This window comes from Eptesicus fuscus, chromosome 6 (assembly GCF_027574615.1).
Source record: "Eptesicus fuscus isolate TK198812 chromosome 6, DD_ASM_mEF_20220401, whole genome shotgun sequence".
NCBI classification, from domain to species: Eukaryota; Metazoa; Chordata; class Mammalia; order Chiroptera; family Vespertilionidae; genus Eptesicus; species Eptesicus fuscus.
In genome coordinates this window covers 71,767,913-71,786,589 of record NC_072478.1, presented here as the reverse complement: position 1 = coordinate 71,786,589, position 18,677 = coordinate 71,767,913, and the positions used below count along the sequence as shown (strand labels likewise).

General features: G+C 39.3%; 1 protein-coding gene across 1 annotated transcript in view; it reads right to left on the bottom strand.

Annotated features, from left to right (window-relative positions):
• CHSY3 (chondroitin sulfate synthase 3) overlaps nucleotides 1-18,677 on the bottom strand; it is a 242,801-nt gene that overhangs the window by 177,310 nt on the left and 46,814 nt on the right. The gene's annotated exons all lie outside the window — the stretch shown is intronic.

Genomic DNA, 18,677 nt, shown 5'->3' with positions numbered 1-18,677 from the left:
CCCGATTGGGGGCATGGCCAGCCGGCAAACTGTCCAAGGTCCCTTGCCCCAGCTGGCCCCACCCCCCAGCAGGGACCTCCACCTCGATCCGGGGCCCCCATCAGGGCAGGCCGGCCCCCACCCATGCACCGGGACTCTATGCTATATAATAAAAGGGTAATATGCAAATTGACCCTAACAGCAGAATGACCAGAACAACCACTCAACCAGTCACTATGAGGTGCACTGACCGCCTCTCGGTCCCTTTCCCCAGCCAGCAGGCTCTGATCGCCCGATGGCGAATGGGGAACAGGGGGTGGGTGGTGGGGGGTGGGGGTGGGGCTGGTTGCAGGCAGCCGGGGAAGATGGCCCTGCTCGCAGGCCAGGCCTAGGGACCGTACCCTCACATGAATTTCATGTGTCGGGCCTCTAGTATTAGAATAAAACATCTTATAGCTCTGTTAGGAACATAATGTTGAATTCCCTGCATATGGCACATAGAATTTTATGAACAGACTGATGAACATAATTCTTTCCATCACAAGTTAGATTCTAGAGTAGTGGTGAAATCTCTATGCTTTCTGTATTCTTTATTTTAATATTTTTACTTCATTAAATGTCAAGGTCTCATATAACTACTATACTTTGCAAACAAAATGTACCTTTAATAAAAGCAAATTTTTAAGCAATTTAAATACTTATAAAATAATGGCGATATACTGCTGCAGGTTTTCATGATACCTATTTTCCAGCTTTGCTCAATCTGTTTTTAATCAAAGAAGCCTCATAAATAAAAAACAATCCTTTGAAATATATAAAATGGCAATAAACTGATTATGCTGGTTCTTTTTAAAAAAATCTGTAGTATATGGAGAATTAAAATACAACCTCCATCAGATAAAGTGTGGCTCCCTGATTGGAAGTAATACTTAACAAATGAGGTTCCTGATGAACTTCGCAGTTATCATCAAGCAGACGGCCCTCCTTGTTTACTGCTACTTACTTATTTATTTATTTATTTTACCAAAAGGCATTAGGATGTTTTCCTTAATATGCAGGAAACTATCAGGATCATAAGTGAATCTTTACTGATGACTGAGGGTTTGGTGATAATTCAGAGATATAATTCTGAATATAATTATCATCCTACCTTGTGAAGAGCTGTTTGGGCTGAATTCATTTCCTGGAAGCTAGATTAGCTGCTCTTCCCCTAGCGTGTTATGCACGGATTGGTCTTCACACTTAATACACGACATTGAAATGAATGTGTACCTGCCTGAGCATCCTAAAGGCAATTTACATGGCTGTATCGTTAGCAACCACTCTCCCACCTGGCATACAGTTAGTGCTCAATAAATATGTGCTGAGCTGATTCATTCATAACCCACATCAGAAAAGAATAAAAAGATTTTACTTTCCTCAGAGATCAAAGAATATAAGCTTAATCTAAGTGTATATAGTAGAAAAAATGTTAGTGTGGTTCTAAAAATGGAGCAAATAACCTTATTTCATTTCATTTAAAGTAATGTCTTATATAACTTCTAATTGACAGATATAGTTCTAGGAGAACCAGAATACTAAGCAAAAAATAAAGCAGATTTAATAACACTGTCTTGTGAGTATAAATTTAAAAGAATTACAATTTACCGCAGCACCAAAACTGCCTGAATTAGGCACTGAAAGTCTAGAGATTTCATCTTTCCATTTTGGAAACAGTTATAGGGTTGATAAATAAAGAGAAGAGAAATGAGGCAAAGGCACAACTTAAAATATACAAAAGATGTCTATTTCATTATGCTTTTGAACTCAGTAGATATATAATATAGTCTTTTACAAAGTATACCTTACAAGTTTAATTTTTATTGAAAAAAAAATTATGCTTCACCATAACATACAAACTGGTTAGTTTAATGATAAAAAATACAATACAAATTCTAACCAGAAAATTAAAATGTACATTAACCTTTAATAAAAGCTACCATTTTGTTGAGCATTCATTGTGTACATGCACTGTGTTAATCCCTTTACCTACATTGTGCCATTTAATTCTTAAAACAGCTTTGTGGAGTAGGTATCATTTTCACTTCTATCAGATAAACAAAACTAAGAAGTGAAATAAACTTCATGTTTAAATCAAGAGTATATATACTTCTAATCAAGTTTTAATTCTTTTTTTTTTTAATCCTCACCCAAGGATATGCTTTTCATTGATTCTAGAGAGGGAGGAAGAGGGAGAGAGAGAGAGAAAGAGAAACATCCATTGGTTGCATCTCCTGAATGCCCCAAAAGGTACCAAAACCATAAATTGAGCATGCACCCTGACTGGGAATCTAACCTGGACCCCTGAATGCACGGGCGACGCTCCAATCAACTGACCCACACCGGCCAGGGCTCTAATCAAATTTAATTATATTAGTGGTTGTATGACCTGCTGAGCACTGCTTCTGACACTTTGCTTTAATTAAATTAATATAAATTTTCTATAGCCTGGAATGGAATGTTTCATTTACAATTGATTTTGATGAGGCTGCTAAAATACACTGGGAAGTCCTAACCGGTTTGGCTCAGTGGATAGAGTGTCAGCCTGCAGACTGAAAGGTCCCAGGTTCGATTCTGGTCAAGGGCATGTACCTTGGTTGCAGGCACATCCCCAGTAGGAGGTGTGCAGGAAGCAGCTGATCGATGTTTCTCTCTCATCGATGTTTCTGACTCTCTATCCCTCTCCCTTCCTCTCTGTAAAAAATCAGTAAAATGTTATTTTAAAAAACTAAAATAAAATACGCTGGGAAGAGTGAATGAAAGGTAGAGTATTAAAAATAGTAACTGCTCTTCCCCTGCCCCCCCTTTTTTAACAAAGCTCTGAATTGTGCAGAAGAAAACTACAGATTGGGCTAATGATCTAAGATACAAATTTTGATCAAATTACACACTGCTTTTACTAGTAAGACATTATTCTGCTCCAAAGTGGAAAAGATGATGAAAGGAATGTGTTCACATTTCTACATGTGATAAAAGGATGACAGAAATACATTCTTTATCTGTCCTATGTTTTAAAATATTAGTACTTATAAAAACAACAAAGCCAACTGTGTTAGTGCAGGGTTCATTGAAGGGTTGTTCTTTTTTCATCAGAAGAATATAGTTAAATATAGAAATATGTGAAGAAAAGAATCAAAGAAGACTGAATTCCTGTTACATAAATGAGTTAAATGAGTAGTGCCTTACAAGGAACCTAAAAAAAAGATTTGTATGAAAAACTAAATTATGGGACCAGATTACTAAAAGATAATACTTACATCAATAAAATTAAAAATATACATGGTACTCAGATCTTATTAAAAGGCAAGCCTTTTATCTCTAATTGAACCAGCTGTTATGAATTAAGAAGTTAAAATACTACATGATATCATCCAGTGAATGAGTATATAATGCATAACAAAGATCTAAATTTAAGACAATTTTTAAACTTCACTTATGATTTTAAATATTTAATATAATATTTTCCCACATTAGATTTATTTCTGGCTTATATTGTTCACTACTAAATAAGTAACAAATTTTTCTAATAACAGCATAATACTAATGGATATTTCTCTGAACTTGTAGATAGCTGCATAAATACATAAATACAGTTGTAGTTGAGGAGCTAACCATATTTCAAGCTTAAAAAATAAAGTATAAATCGTGCTCAGTGGTTTTTTTTTTTTTCTTTTTCCCAGGTAGATTAAGACTACTTTTATATTTAAACTAGAGGCCCAATGCACGAAGATTCGTGCAAGAATGGGCCTTCCTTCTCTTGACTGCTGGCCCCACCTTCACTCTGACTGAAGCCGACTTTCTGCCTTCCCAAGCTGCCCAGAGGCCCAGAGCGGCTGAGGTGGTGCGGAATGCCTGCATCATCACTATGGTGATGACACAAGCGTCCTGCCCTGCCCTGCCCCACCCCCGGCTGCTCTGTGCCTGTGTATGCAAATTAACCCATCTTTGTTAGGTTAATTTGCATACTCACTCCTGAATGGCTGGTGGGCATCGTGAAGGTACGGTCAATTAGCATGTTACTCTTTTATTAGTGTAGATAAACTAAGATAATATATAATCACTTTAGAAAAATCATAAAAGCATATATGAAAATACTGTCAGGATACTGGTTAGAATTAAAGGTATTTAAAATTCTTATGGATTGTCTTACTCATTTCTGACACATAATTTTCTCTTAGTAAGAATATAATACAAAAATAAAAAAGAATTATAGATGTTTAGGATTACAGGCTCCATTTTTTGTAACATGGAACATAGTGCTTCCCTCTGGCTATTAAAGGCACATTTGAGAAAACATTTTTTAAAAAGTAAAGGCTGTAATTATAAAAATATAAATGAGCAATTATATTGTGATTTGAGCTCTATAACCATTCCCACCCTGGTTTCATATATCTCATCCCCATGCATATGCTCAGATGATTGCTGTAATAGACATTCACCTAAAGACACAGTGCATTTTGGAGGGGTCATCTGAATCAAATGCTATAAAAAGGGGTTGGTTGAATAAATGATATCTGGGGACCTAACCTTTTTGGGAATTGTATTCCTTTAACAATATTTAATATGGATCTTTACAGTTCACAAAAGACTGATTCTAGTTTCAAACTAACTGATCATATCTTTCTTCTTCATGAGACCTCCACTGCTCATCTCCAACAGCTGAAGGTGTCCAAGACAGGACAGTTTCAAACCAACTCTTGTATCAAAAAGAGAGCAAATAAAACAGCCAGTATTCTTAAATAAGATGGATCTCCAGCCAGTTGTTTCATTTCTGACACAGGTCCCATGAGTGCTGGATTGCTCAAACCAAGGGGAGTTAATGCAATGGCTTCAGGCACCTCCGCCAGTGAACTCAGCTTCTAAAAAGCCTCTAAACACAAATCTAAAAGCCTTAATAAGTGTCTAAGTCACCTCCAAGTAGAGAAAGAGATGGCCCTGGTGCATAATCGGTGAGACATTTGATAGATGTTGAATTAATAAATGCCTTGTGCCCAACACTCCAACGTTGCATTAGGTGTTAACTAAATCTTATGGCAATTTGGGTAGCAGAAACAACACTCAATTTGCAGTAAAGAGGTTCTACTCCCAACTGGCTACTGACATGTGACCCCTGGGAGGGAGGCACAGGGCAGTCACTTGGTCTGTCCAGTCAGCAGTGTCTTAATTTATAAAACAAAGGGTCTTGACAAATGTCTAGTTCAGATTACAGGCTTTTGAGGGATGCTGTGCAAATGGATCTAGGTTGTGCCTCTGATTTCAGTCAGAGCTTCTCTCTCTCTCTCTCTCTCTCTCTCTCTCTCTCTCTCTCTCTCTCTCTCTCTCTCTTACCTGCAGAGTGTAGAATCGGGTCAGAGCAGCTGGGATGCAACTCTGATTGCAGCCACTGACTCACCTGGGGGAGTTACTGCACCTCTCCATGCTTCAGTCTCCTCGCAGCTATAAAGGGGGAAATGATGGTGCCCACCTCATAAATAGCGCATGTCATCCATGTAACAGCCCTATACAAAATACCTAGGATGCTGAGCTGCACATAACACTAGCCCAGATTTCATACAATAACTATCATGCTGTCATCTTCACTGAAGAGAAATCTCATAGGAAAGACGATTTAGAAGTAAATTCTTCATTACATTGATGTTTCATGATGCCGAACACATGGACAGTTTCAAAGGAAAATTATTCACATAGTCACAGAATGGCATACTACAATGTATACAAAAAATGACTTACAAAATGAAAGAACTCATCAAATAATCAAGTTAGAGGAAATGCTTTCTATTTAAAATGTATATTTCATCATAGATAAATTTTCAAAGAAATAACTTTATTACATAGGAAGTAATTAGTAATTCATTGTATTAAAATATTGCTTTAACCCTAAAGATCATAATACTCAGCTTATAACCAATGCTTTGCTTACAATCTTTTGCTTGCTACTTCCTTTAGAAATGAAGGGTCAAGGAGAAGTCATTTGGTCGGATTATAAATTATGACAACCATTTTTAAGTAATAACTACACAGAGTTTGAAAATTAAAGTTCTGAGCAGCTGCTGCTACTATATCAGAAACAATGAAAGCCAAAGTCTTACTAGATTTTAATATCAGCATGCCTCACATTACTTCTCCACACTGTATTTTATGTCAATAACATACTTCCCCGTACAGATTATAAATGGAGAGCCTTTCTACAGGAAAAGCCAAGAGCACTTTATAGTGGCCTGAAATCTGTAGGAGCAGCTGCGTTTCTTTCCCCGTCGGCTGTGCTGCCCACCAAGCCCAGGAAGGAGCCCTGGGCTCAGCCTTCCATTCTCAGAGACCCTCCCCGCTGTGCCAGCTAGAAAGGGCACCAAGTACCCTATCGCACGTGACCGCCCCAAAGCAGCATAAGGACACAGGGGCCTTTGCTTTTTATTCCTAATTCTGGTACTTTTATTTCACCAGAGTTAACTTTAAAAATCATGGTGCTTTCAAATCCCACTTTAGAGGTGAGCAAAGGGAGAGCACTGGAAGGTAGGGAGGGATGAGCATAAACACACTTGAAACATTTCCCTTGGAATTACTGTTCCTCTGACTGGTCCAGATTTCCCCAGCCAGAGTCAGTCCACATAGGGGCCAGTTCGTTTCTCCTTCCTGTGGTGATAATCTGCACACTCAGACTGGGACATTCCATCCCTTGTACGTGATTCTCACAAAGGACCAGGCAGGCGTGTAACCAGACCAGGATAAAGGGTCGCAGCAGCTCAAAGGCATCCCTTCTGGCTGAGGACTACTAGAAAGAAGCTATGTGCCAGGAAATCCCATTTGTTCCAAAACAGATTTGATGAAATTCTAACATTTCATATCCAGCTACTCGGGCTAATAAGTTATTTTGACAACTATAAAAGACTCAGGGGTGGTCAATCTATTAAGAATGTAGGGCAGATAGGAATTTGCCAAGCAGACAAAGTAAAAGCCTTCCCGGCTGAGGATCCAGCTTGTAAACAGTCACGGCGTTGTGAAATAGCGTATGGTTCTTAGAGAAAATACAACTAGTTTTTGGTTTTAGAGGCAGTACAGTAATTTTTACGTAGATTGTGAGCAGGGGCACATCTTGCAGTCTGTTCTTTGTCAAGAGGGAGACATTGGGGGGAAAAAAACACTAAGCATAAAAATGCCTTATCCAGAATGACGTGTTTAAGAAAGACTACTGTAGAAGCAATCATTCGGAGAGGGCATGGGCTGTGAGGCCACGCCTCATCACTCTTCCAGGAGATTACAAGGCCTTTAATCAAAGCACTGCCTGTAGAACTCCAGGAAAATAGATTTTACGAAATGACAACACAGACTGCTGAAAATGTCTAACAGGAGTCATACAAACAGCAGTGGATTGGGGGGTACACTTTGAAATCTAGAAGAAACTAAGTTGCATTTGAAATGATCTCAAAAATTTAGCAGCTATTCAAAAAGAGACATTTTATATTCATTTGAGCAGGAATAAGAGTTTTATATTCAGAAAATAACTAGTCGTACAGGAATACAATTTGCTCAGTTCAGTTGAATAATGCAGTTAGAGGCAGCCAAGCTAGGACTATAATAGGATTCTAGATTCTCTAAAATTCTTCATTAAAAGTGTAATTAGGGAGGGGGTGGGTGGAGGTGGAAGAGGGTAAAAAAATTTTTTGTCAAAAAATTATAATTAAATTAGGACAAATAAAATAGGAATGAGCTCTTTCTGGAAAGCCTATGATCTTGCACTGAGTAATATGATATCCATCAACCCTTATGGCTGAGAGGACTGATTCCTGGTAAGGTCTGACTGGGGTAGGCAGAATCTATGACACAAAAGTTTCATAAACACCATAGCTAAATGATAACTCACGAGAGGGGAATTGAATGAAAGAACCATCAAAGGGAAGAGAGAAGTGGGGAGCATCATGTGAGAGAGTTACAAAGACAGTGTGAGAGCAACAGAATGCATAAGGCTCATCATGAGATCAGAAAGCATGAGTGACCCATCACAAGACCCAGTCAGTGGGCTAAAGACCATGTAGAAGAGACAGGGCAGCAGATGGGAGAAAAGGGCAGAGCAGGCAAGATAGGCCTATGACACAGAGATGATGGCCTGGGAAGACACAGGCAATACAGCACACAGGCAGCAGGGAACATGCAGGATGGCACATGTAAGAACTGGATATTGCTAGAGGAACAAAGATGAGAGTTTCCCTACTGCTTCCTTGCCTGGTTTTGAGTGCATGATGGGTGGGTGGGGAACATATTCTTCAATGTCTAGTTGCAGGGCATTTTCCCATATTCATCCAGACACACACACACACACACACACACACACACACACACACACACACACACACACGACTGCAAAAAATAGGCCAATCGCTGTTTTTATGGTGCAGCTTTCCCAGAAAAAAGCTCCCAAAACAGACATGAAAGTTATTACTTAGCTAAGAAGGCCTACTGCCATCAAGAATTTTACCTTATGAAAAAATACTGGGATGCCTACTTCTGTACATTATAGGTTGGGAGAACTAACGTGGGCTTGTTCACCACCTCCTGGATACTAGGAATAGAAAGTAGAAAGGAAAACATTCTAGGGACAGGGGTTAAGTATCCTCAAGTGGTTCCCTCTCTTGCATAATTTTTCTTCCTTTTATCTTTCCAGAACCCTGATGTCTGTTAAGCCATGAGATTTTCTTACGATGCTTCATTTTAGTATAGCTAGAACTATTAATAAACTAGAGGCCCGGTGCACAAAATTCATGCATGGGAGAGGGGGTGTCCCTCAGCCCGGCCTGCAACCTCTCCAATCCGGGACCCTTCAGGACTGCTGGCTCCTAACTGCTCACCTGCCTGCCAACCTGATCCCCCTAACTGCTCTCCCCTGCTTGCCTGATCCCCCTAATTGCTCTCCCCTGCTGGCCTGATCCCCCTAATTGCTCTCCCCTGCTGGCCTGATCCTCCTAACTGCTTTCCCCTGCCTGTCTGATCACCTCTAACTGCCTCTGCTTCAGCCCCGCCACCATGGCTTTGTCCGGAAGGAAGTCCAGAAGGTCGTCCAGAAGATGTTCAGTCTAACTAGCATATTACCTTTTATTAGTATAGATTCTCAATACAGATGAAAAATATGTTGTTTTTTCAAAATGAACATGCACTGAAATACTAGATGTAAATTAAACAAATTAGCATGGGAGTACTTCCCCCTTTTAATGAAAGGTCTAGTGAAGGAATTTCAGTCCAAACCACTCTCTCCTGGGCAATGGATGGCTAAAGACCAAACGGGAAGAGAGACCATAGGTGCGTATTAGCAGAGCAGTCACCTCAGATACTGAAGAGCTCTTCTCCCCACCCCCTACACACAACTCAGCTTTAGTGCTAATTCCTAAAGCTGAGCACTGGGTGAAATAAAAAGAAGTATTAGTCTCTGGTACGTTGCATGTGAATTCTGTTACTCAGGTCATAAAAAATTTGGAAATACAAGTTTACAGATGGCACCCTGACAATGGGTTCTTACAGTAAATAGACACATTCAAGCTTTATTATCTAGTTAAAGGCCAAACAAAAACCAAAGCACACAGCCCATGATGACAATGCCAGAAAGACGATTAGGCTGAATGGAACAAGATGGCAGTTCACACGTTTGTTGTGATGATGTTCTGTGCACATTTTATGTTCAATAAGCTCTTAATGGGTTTCAGCATGCGAGTTCTCATTTTTAAGTAAAACAATTATGTTTTCGGGAACCTTCAAACCAATTGAAATATCATACCAAGAAGAAGTACAAGTTCTTTCATCGCAGATTCCTTGTAACTAAAACTTTTGTGCCTTTGGCCCTCTGCCTCATAGGGGATGGACAATAATCGCAAGTAGGTACTTAAGGTCAAACCTTCCCCTACTGGAATACTCAGTTCTGAGGAATTAGTCCTAGTCTAATGAGGTTTCAACTTGGAAGGAGTCAAATAACTACAGCTGCTGGTCCCTAGAAATTACAAGCCCTGACCCAGTAACCGGGTTTATTAATTGAGCCTATGTGCACTAAATGCCAGTGGTGGCTGTCATCCCAGTTGGGTGTTGCAAAAACAAACAAACAGAAACGAATGTATGACATGTTTGCAATCTATTTGAAAATGCAGTCCCATATTGAGGATAGAGATGAGTGAGCAAACAAAAGGGGAAGGAACAAAGGATGGTGGAACAATAGGGGCCGAGTTCTGGGAAGAAATGATTAATAGGGATGGAAACGGTTGAGAATGTCTTGCCAGGGAAGGTGTCTTGAGCCAGACATGCAATACGAGTCAGGTTTGCCAAAGCAGCGAAAACACTCCCAGCACAGAGAACCCTACAGCATTCATGTCAGTAGCCACCAGAGCAGATTCAGGGAATAAGGAGGTAGAACGCCTTTTGAATTTGTGGGTTCAGAGTGATAGTCTAGAGACAGTTTGGAATGGTTTTAGAAAGTGATGATGTATTTCTTAAGTCAATCTAAATAATTTAGATTTGTTTACTCCATAGGTAGAAAGCAACACTAATGTTCTTTTTGTCCAAAATACCTACTTTAATTCAGTCACAATTCCAATCTGATTCATAAGGGAAAATTTGTCTCTTGCCAGAATTATTTAGTCACTGCTGGTTAAACAAGGCACACTGAGAGTTGCTCCAGGGAAGGCAGCCCTTTCACGTTTTTTAAGTAGCTAGAGATGAAGAGACGTAGCTGGATTCCCAGGAGACCCCAAGCATGGGAAGGTTTACAGTCACTGGAGATGATCTCACTTTACAAAACGAACGTCCTTGGAGACAAATTTCATGCATAATTTTAGACTATCCCCAATTCTCAACCACGCCTAGTCACTTCTTAAGAATGTTTGTTGACTGACTAAATAGGAAACCTAAACTGCATGAATAATGTCTCTGAGTATTATTTTAAATTGCTAAAGCTCCCTTTCTAGAAGCAATGTGGTACAGCTTTAAAAAATGAGGATTTGAGGATTGAAAGCAGATAAACTTGAGTCAGCAGTTTTTTTTAGCAATATGGCTTTAGACCAATAACTTCTGTGAGCCACAATTTTCTCATTTGTAAACGGGTAATAATACTACCTTGCAGAACTGCTATGAATATAGATATGTAAAAATCTTGCCTAGCTCAGTGCCTGGTAATATAATAACAATTCAACCTACAGTACATAGTATTCTGATGCTAGTCTTTTATTAATCAATGAAATTCGTGCAAGGGGCTTGGCCCTCGCAGCCCTGGCTTTGTCTGGAAGGTCATCCAGAAGGATGTCCAGAAGGTTGTTTGGCTGTCTGGTCTAATTAGCATATTATGCTTTTATTATTATAGATGACTGAAGATTTATAAAGCTAAATGACTGGCCTGTAAAAATAAAATTAGGAACAATCCCATATTTTTATTATTTTTGCATATCTTTATAACAGCATCTTCTTAAAACAACTTGTTATATTTGACTAATTAAGTAATATATTAAATGTCTACTATTTCTCTCTGTTAAATAATGCCAAATCTAAAATGCAGTCTCCTACCTTATTAATATTAAAATAGATGCAGTCACTTCCATCTTTTTTTTATCTCCACCTAAGGATATGTTTCTATTGACTTGAGAGAGAGAGGAAGAGAGAGAAAAAGAGAGAGAGAGAGGGAGCGAGAAACATCGCAACCTGGGCATGTGCCCTGACCAGGAATCAAACCCAAAACCTTTGGACAATTCTTCAACCAACTGAACCACCCAGCCAGAGCACTGTTCAGTATGTTCCCTTTGAATTTTAAATATTCCATTTTCTTCTAAATGTTTTCATATACATATTTTTGTTTTTTATTGATTTTTAGAGAGAGAGAGAGAAACATCTATGTGAGAGAGAAACATTGATGGGTTGCCTCCCATACGCACCCTGACTGGAAATCAAACCCGAAACTAGGTATGGGACCAGATCAGGGAATTGAACTCACACCCCTTTGGTGTATGGAATGCTCCAATCAATTGAGCCACCCACAGGGCTTCGTGTATTTTAAACAGAACACCAAAGAATGTGCTAAGTGGACATTTTATAGGTACATATTGCAATGAACCTTAATTTTCTAGTTTTGTGGAAAAGAACTGTCATAACCTTCTATTTATCTGACACAATGGAAGCATGCACATTGACATTTAACAATAATAATTGAGAGTTGCATATATCAACTCACTTTTCCCCTAATGCTATCCCATACATCACCAGGTTTAGATATTTACCAAATTCAAATCACAGCATGGCTTCTGGCAGCACAGCTTTACAACCTAGAGTAGCTAGTGGCATTATTAATCAAATTAGACCCACACATCATGCTTTGTTCACAAACAGGAGAAAAAGTGTGTCCACAGTTATACAGAGAAAATCACATCTATGGTATCAACCAAGTCACACAGAACAGCGTGAATAAAGTACACAATCCACAAAATGCTCCTATATGATCAGTCCAATTCCTCTTAAGTGGTTTAGATAAATATAAAATTACTCTGAAGGCCCTAATGCTTAGAGTACCTGCTCATGGATTTGATTCCAGTCAAGGGCACATACCTCAGTTGCAGGCTCCATCTCCGCCACGGGTCCGGGCCTATAAGTTAGGCAAACAGTCAATGTTTCTCTCTCTCTGCCTCTCCTCCTCCCTTCCACTCTCTCTTAAAAATCAATGGGGAAAAAATATCCTCGGGTGAGGATTAACAACAATAACAAAATTACCGAGGGGCTCTCCACTGACCAAATGCAAGCATCATTTAATGTTAGCATGCCATTTAAGATGTGTCTCACTGTAAACGTTTTCAACCTAACAGCATTTATTATTCATCTATCTGTCTGTCCTTTGGTCCATCCATCTGTCCATCCATCCATCCATCCATCCATCCATCCATCCATCTGAAGTCAAACAGATATATACTAATATACTGAATACCTCTTATGTGCCAGTCATTCTGCTAGGCCCTGGTTATATAAATGTTTATAAGAGATATATTTTCTGTGATTAAAAAGTTGCTCACATCCCAGTGGGAAAGACAGAAAAGAAATGAGTCAACAGACAAATAAGACAATTACAAGTTGTAATGAGCCTTAAGAAAGAAGCAAACAAAAGGCTGAAGTAGAGATCTACATTAAATATCACAGTCAAACAAGGCTGGTCTAAAAAGAGAGCCTTTGGATGCCAAGGAGGCAGCTTTGAAAGCAGAAGGACCTCTCTACAAGCAGCGGCACCGTCTGTGGCAAGAACCCGAGGGCAGGAAAGAGCTTGGAGCAGTTGCAGAAACTGAAGGAGGCACAGCACTCATTTTATTTACTCAAAAATAAATATGTGCATAATGCTTCATTAGCCTTTGGCTGTGGGTTCTTTTTTTACCCTTGATTCAACAGAAAGTAACTGCTTTAATGAATTAAAGTAGAACATTGTGCTCAACCTTATATTCCTGGCTGACCTTCAGCTCTTGTAGAAATTGCACTTAAGACTACCTTAACAAATTGATTCCACCATTGAATAAAAGATAAAAGAATTTAAAATTGGGAAGGAAGATATATTTTCTACTTCAAAGAATCTTGAAAATCCACTTACACTATGCTTTGAAATTGCATGTCCTTTGTGTAAAGAGAAATGAATTAAACACTTTACAAGAAAGTTTCTATTCAGGCCTGAGTTCAGTCGGGCAAATAAAAATAACTGATAGCTGCCCTGCCAATGGGACTCAGTGGTTGAGTGTGGACCTATGAGCTAGGAGGTCACAGTTTGATTCCAGTCAGGGCACATGCCTGGGTTATGGGCTGGATCCCCCATGTAGGGCGTGCAGGAGGCAGCAGATCAATGATTATCTCTTATCATTGCTGTTTCTATCTCTCCCTCTCCCTTCCTATCTGAAATCAATAAAAATATATATTAAAAATAATAAAAACTGATAGTTGTTCTACCATATTTCAAGTTAAATGTCTATAAAGAGCAAGAAAATATGGTTAGCACGCAATCAGTATACTTAATAACTTAACTACAATTATCTAATGCTTAGTTGAAGAAAATATGCATCGTAAAACATGATCCATTTAATTACATTAAGTAATGTTTAAGCATTAAACATTAATGAGTAAATCATTACCTTGATAATGAAAGTAGTATCAATTACTTTAAATAAAGTGGTATTTATGCTGATTGCAGAATCTGGTCCCAAACTTGTACCAATTTATTTAACCCTAGCTATGCTACCTTTTAACCTCATGTGTGTGGCTGTATAAGTACAAAGTAAATTTTTTGAAGTATCATTTTACAGAAAAATAGGAAAGGATCTATCACAATGGCATCAAGTTTCTTCCTCTGACCCTTAGACCCTCTCTTGAAAGATATAGTAATTCTGTAAAATATATACAAATACATACCAACATTGATTAAACTGATGTGATATCCATTAAGTATGAACACTTTTCATAGCAATAAATCACTCCCCCAAATGCTAGCGAGATAACTTAAACCAGTGGTTAAGAAATGCTGAAGGAGTGAGTTAAATGCAGATTCCCAGTCTTCACTTCTAGAGATTCTGACTCATTAAGTCTGAAGTGGGGCCAAGAAATCTGCATTAACAACCACCCATGCATTTCAGATGCAGGAGGACAATCATTGGCCTGCCCTTTGGGAAACACTGCCCTTCACAGTCTGGACACCTCAACAAGAACGTTTCCGTACACATTGGCCTATTTGTTCCGGGATCTTACTGTCATAGAATGCTTACCATTTAACAAAATTCTACAGTCAAAATTATTGTGGACCTATGAGCTAGGAGGTCACAGTTCCATTTGCTTTTGCTCCTGCAAAGTCTGAGAAAGATCTGTCAGGTGTAGACAGTTCTACCTGAACTCAAAAGAACAGGTGAGAATCCAGCTGCTCAGATCAGATGACTAAACTCTCCATATACACACGAGTGGAGTTGGAAAATCCTTACCTGGCTTTTCCCAAGGTCAGTGTTAAAAGTTCCCAAGTTTTGACCACCCATCAAGATAGTTTAATGTAGCACAGTGCATTTTGCACTCACTATTCAGCTTAAGTTTGCCAAATTACAGTAAGGCAGATAATTTGAATATTGGAAATATGAATTGAGCATACAAAAATAGAAGTAAGCGTTTGACTTTAAAAAGAGGCCAGACTTGAGAGCACATGGCAAAATTTCAAAAGCATTAGCAGCAGAGATCAAACTGAAAACAGAGTTCAAATTCATTTTAAACTATATGTACGTGTGGATATATAAAAACATATTATGAGATGTCTCTTTAATAGAAATAAAAAAATGAATGTATATTTCCAGTACAGTCTATATTTAACAAGACACAATCTACTTGCTGACCTCTTAGCCATAGGTATGAGGACTGCCTCTTTGTGTATCTTTATACTAAGGAAACATTTTATTTTAATTTGTAGTGGATTTTAGTAGAGTACACCATCATAGTTTATGATGAGGGGAGAGGAAACTGACCTGTACCTTCACAGGATTTATTCCTATTATATCGTATTTGCTCCTTTCTTGCCATTTCAACCAAGCAGTCATGCAAAGTAAAAAAAAAAATGACTTAGCAGTAAATTAAATTCCATGGAAAACAAAACTAGACATTAATGTTGCTTCTCAATGTGTCCTTTAAAAACCCTAGGACAGCTGATTCCGAACACTCAGGCAAATTGATGCCTGTCAGATGAAGTGCATAATGCTTAGGGACACGGCCAGCTTCAAGCACGGTTTGCCTTTGAATGATCCTTTCTAGTCACTCCCTGTCTGCTCTATAATTAATAGCCACTCTCCCAAATCACATGCCAGTTAATGAATGCAGATAAAGGCTTAAAGGTCTGTGCTGCAATTCAGTCTTAACGAAAGTCAATATCCTTTTGCCAAGAAAGCTCAGCTCCCATTTGGCTTTCTCTGATAATTAGGAGGGTTTTTATGAAACCAAATAGTAGCAGTGACTGGTAAATATTAGACCTTTGAAATAAATGCCATATTTAGCCTGTAAAAGCACAGCTTAGAAGTCATTTTTGAGAAATAAATTTGTTTTATTCTCTTCAAAGGATATTTACAAGTAAACAAGATACACATATACTAGTATGTACATATCCATAATTTGCCTGCCATATAAATACTTTCTATAAAGTATGACCACTTGAAAGGCATCTTCATTTCTTGATTCTCCTTTGGATTGAATATTAACTCTTTAGACTGGTGTAAAAGGCCCTCTATTAACTGATTCCACCTTCCTTCAAACTTCTTTCTCACCCTATATAAATGGGACCTGGGAAGTTTCACACACCATCCTGTATGTCAGCCCCATTCGCATCCTTCTGAAACTGCACTTCATGCCCTAAAATGTTCTTCTGTTCCTCCCCACTAATATGCATCAGAAGCCAAGCTTTTACTTGGAGTCCTACTTGCACTTGGAGTTCTACTTAGAATTTGCTCTGTGCTTGTTAATCCTGCCAGAGAGAGATGTCTAAACACGTGAGTACAGTGTTGCCCAGGAACCATGTTACAGCTCTTTCCTGCATCCAAACATCATCCTACAGATTACGTTAAACAACCTGCAGGAGCCAGGGCCACTGTCTGTCCTCCCCCGGCCTCTGCCACCTGAGTCAGGCAGACTTTTTGCAATAAATTTGATGCTATTCAGTCTCATTTAGGTAAATAAAATTATCTGAAAAGAGAGATAATATTTCTATTTTCCTCCCTCCCTTTTTTAATGATGAGAATACCATCCTACCTAATAAAAGGGTAATATGCAAATTGACCATACCTTTGCTATGCCTAAGCCACGCCCACCGGCCAATCAGGGCAAGTATGCAAATTAACCCAACCAAGATGGTGGCTAATTTGCATACACTGAGGGAGGGAGGAGTGAAGACTGAAGACACCATAGAAGGAAGAGGGAGAGAAAATAGAAAGCAAGGTGGCTGCTGGAGGGAAAATGCAGGCGGCGTGTGTGGGCACAGAGGTGGGCAGCTGCAGGTGGCAGCGGCAGGCATGGCGGGTCAGGGGAACGGGGGGCGGGGTGTGCCGCGGAGGCAGCGGTGCATGTGGCTGCAGAGGTGGCGGCCATGGGGGCGGAAGCGGCTGCGGGGGCGGCGGGGTGGGCAGGGCACGCCCCGCCCGCCGCAGCGGGAGATGTGGGGGGGTGGGAGAGGTGCCAGTGGCGGGAGGGAAGCCCGTGGCGGGAGAGAAGCCTGCAGAAAATCTTGCAAGAATCTTCCTGCAAAACGGACCCCTAGTACTCATATAAGAGAATGAAAAATGAGGGGAACTTTGAGGGAGGAAAATCCAGATTAAGATATTTATACCATGCCCTAACTGGTTTGGCTCAGTGGATAGAGCATCGGCCTGCGGACTCAAGGGTCCCAGGTTCGATTCCGGTCAAGGGCATGTACCTTGGTTGCAGGCACATCCCCAGTAGGGGCGTGCAGGAGGCAGCTGATCGATGTTTCTCTCTCATCGATGTTTCTAACTCTCTATCCCTCTCCCTTCTTCTCTGTAAAAAAAAATCAATAAAATATATTTTTTTAAAAAAGAAAGAAACTGACATTCTTCTAAAAAAAAAAAAAGATATTTATACCAAAAAAATCCTGATTTTATTTCACTCATCTTATCACTTAACTTTTCAATTCAATTTCAATCTAATCCCCAAGTTTGAGAATGACTGTAAATTGCATTTTAAAAATTATTGTGATGACACATTTGAAAGACTCTGGGCTTTTAAATATTTAAATTTTGAACAATTTCAATAAAAGATCATTGACTTTCAATTCTAAAATATGAAGAAATTTGAAATAAGGGAATCTAATAGTCTTAAGCTATTTCCTATCCTCATATATATGGAAGAAATACTTGGTTGCGCATGTGGAAATACACCCTGGGTCAGACCAACACCCAAATGACCACACCTTCCAATAAGTTTGTTAGAGTTTTGATGCTCCTCCAAACTAAGACTTGAATCAAGCTGACCTCAAATAATCGTATTTAATTAACATACAGGCAGTATTGCTTAGGAGTGAAGTACATTAAAACAGAGAATCGGTGAGAGAAGCCTATCATTTTTATTTCACAGATGAGGACCCGAGAGCAGCGGAGGAGCAAAGTCTGACTTTAAACATAAGGTCCTTTGATTATAAAAGGAATGTTTTTTCCATTACAACCCTGTCACTCTGAACTGGTTATATAAATAGAGGATGGTCAGAATCATTCATTTATTAACTTCTTAAGTTGCTTTCGACACAAGTAACACTAGACACGTTGAGACCCTACACAAGGAGTCCTTTGACTTTAGGTGTAAAATTACTCAGTGTAAGACAGGCAATGTGGTCACCGAGACAGAAAATGAAGTCAGGCATTGCCTCCCTTCCCATTGTTGCTTTTTATTGCCATTTTCCTTTTCCTTTTCAAGGCCAGAGCTAAACACATTTCAAGACAACTTATCCTCAATAGTAGGGTAGAGTCTCTCCCGCAAGTAGCCACGGCATAAAACTGGAAAATTTTATGGAACTGGAAAAAAAACACCCCAATTTACTCAAGAATCTTGGCTGAATTTGCAGGCTGTATACACTCCACGCTGATGCGAGGGGAATCTTTCAGTTGTGGTCCCTCTAAAATGTACTAAACCCTGAATAAATATATTTATTC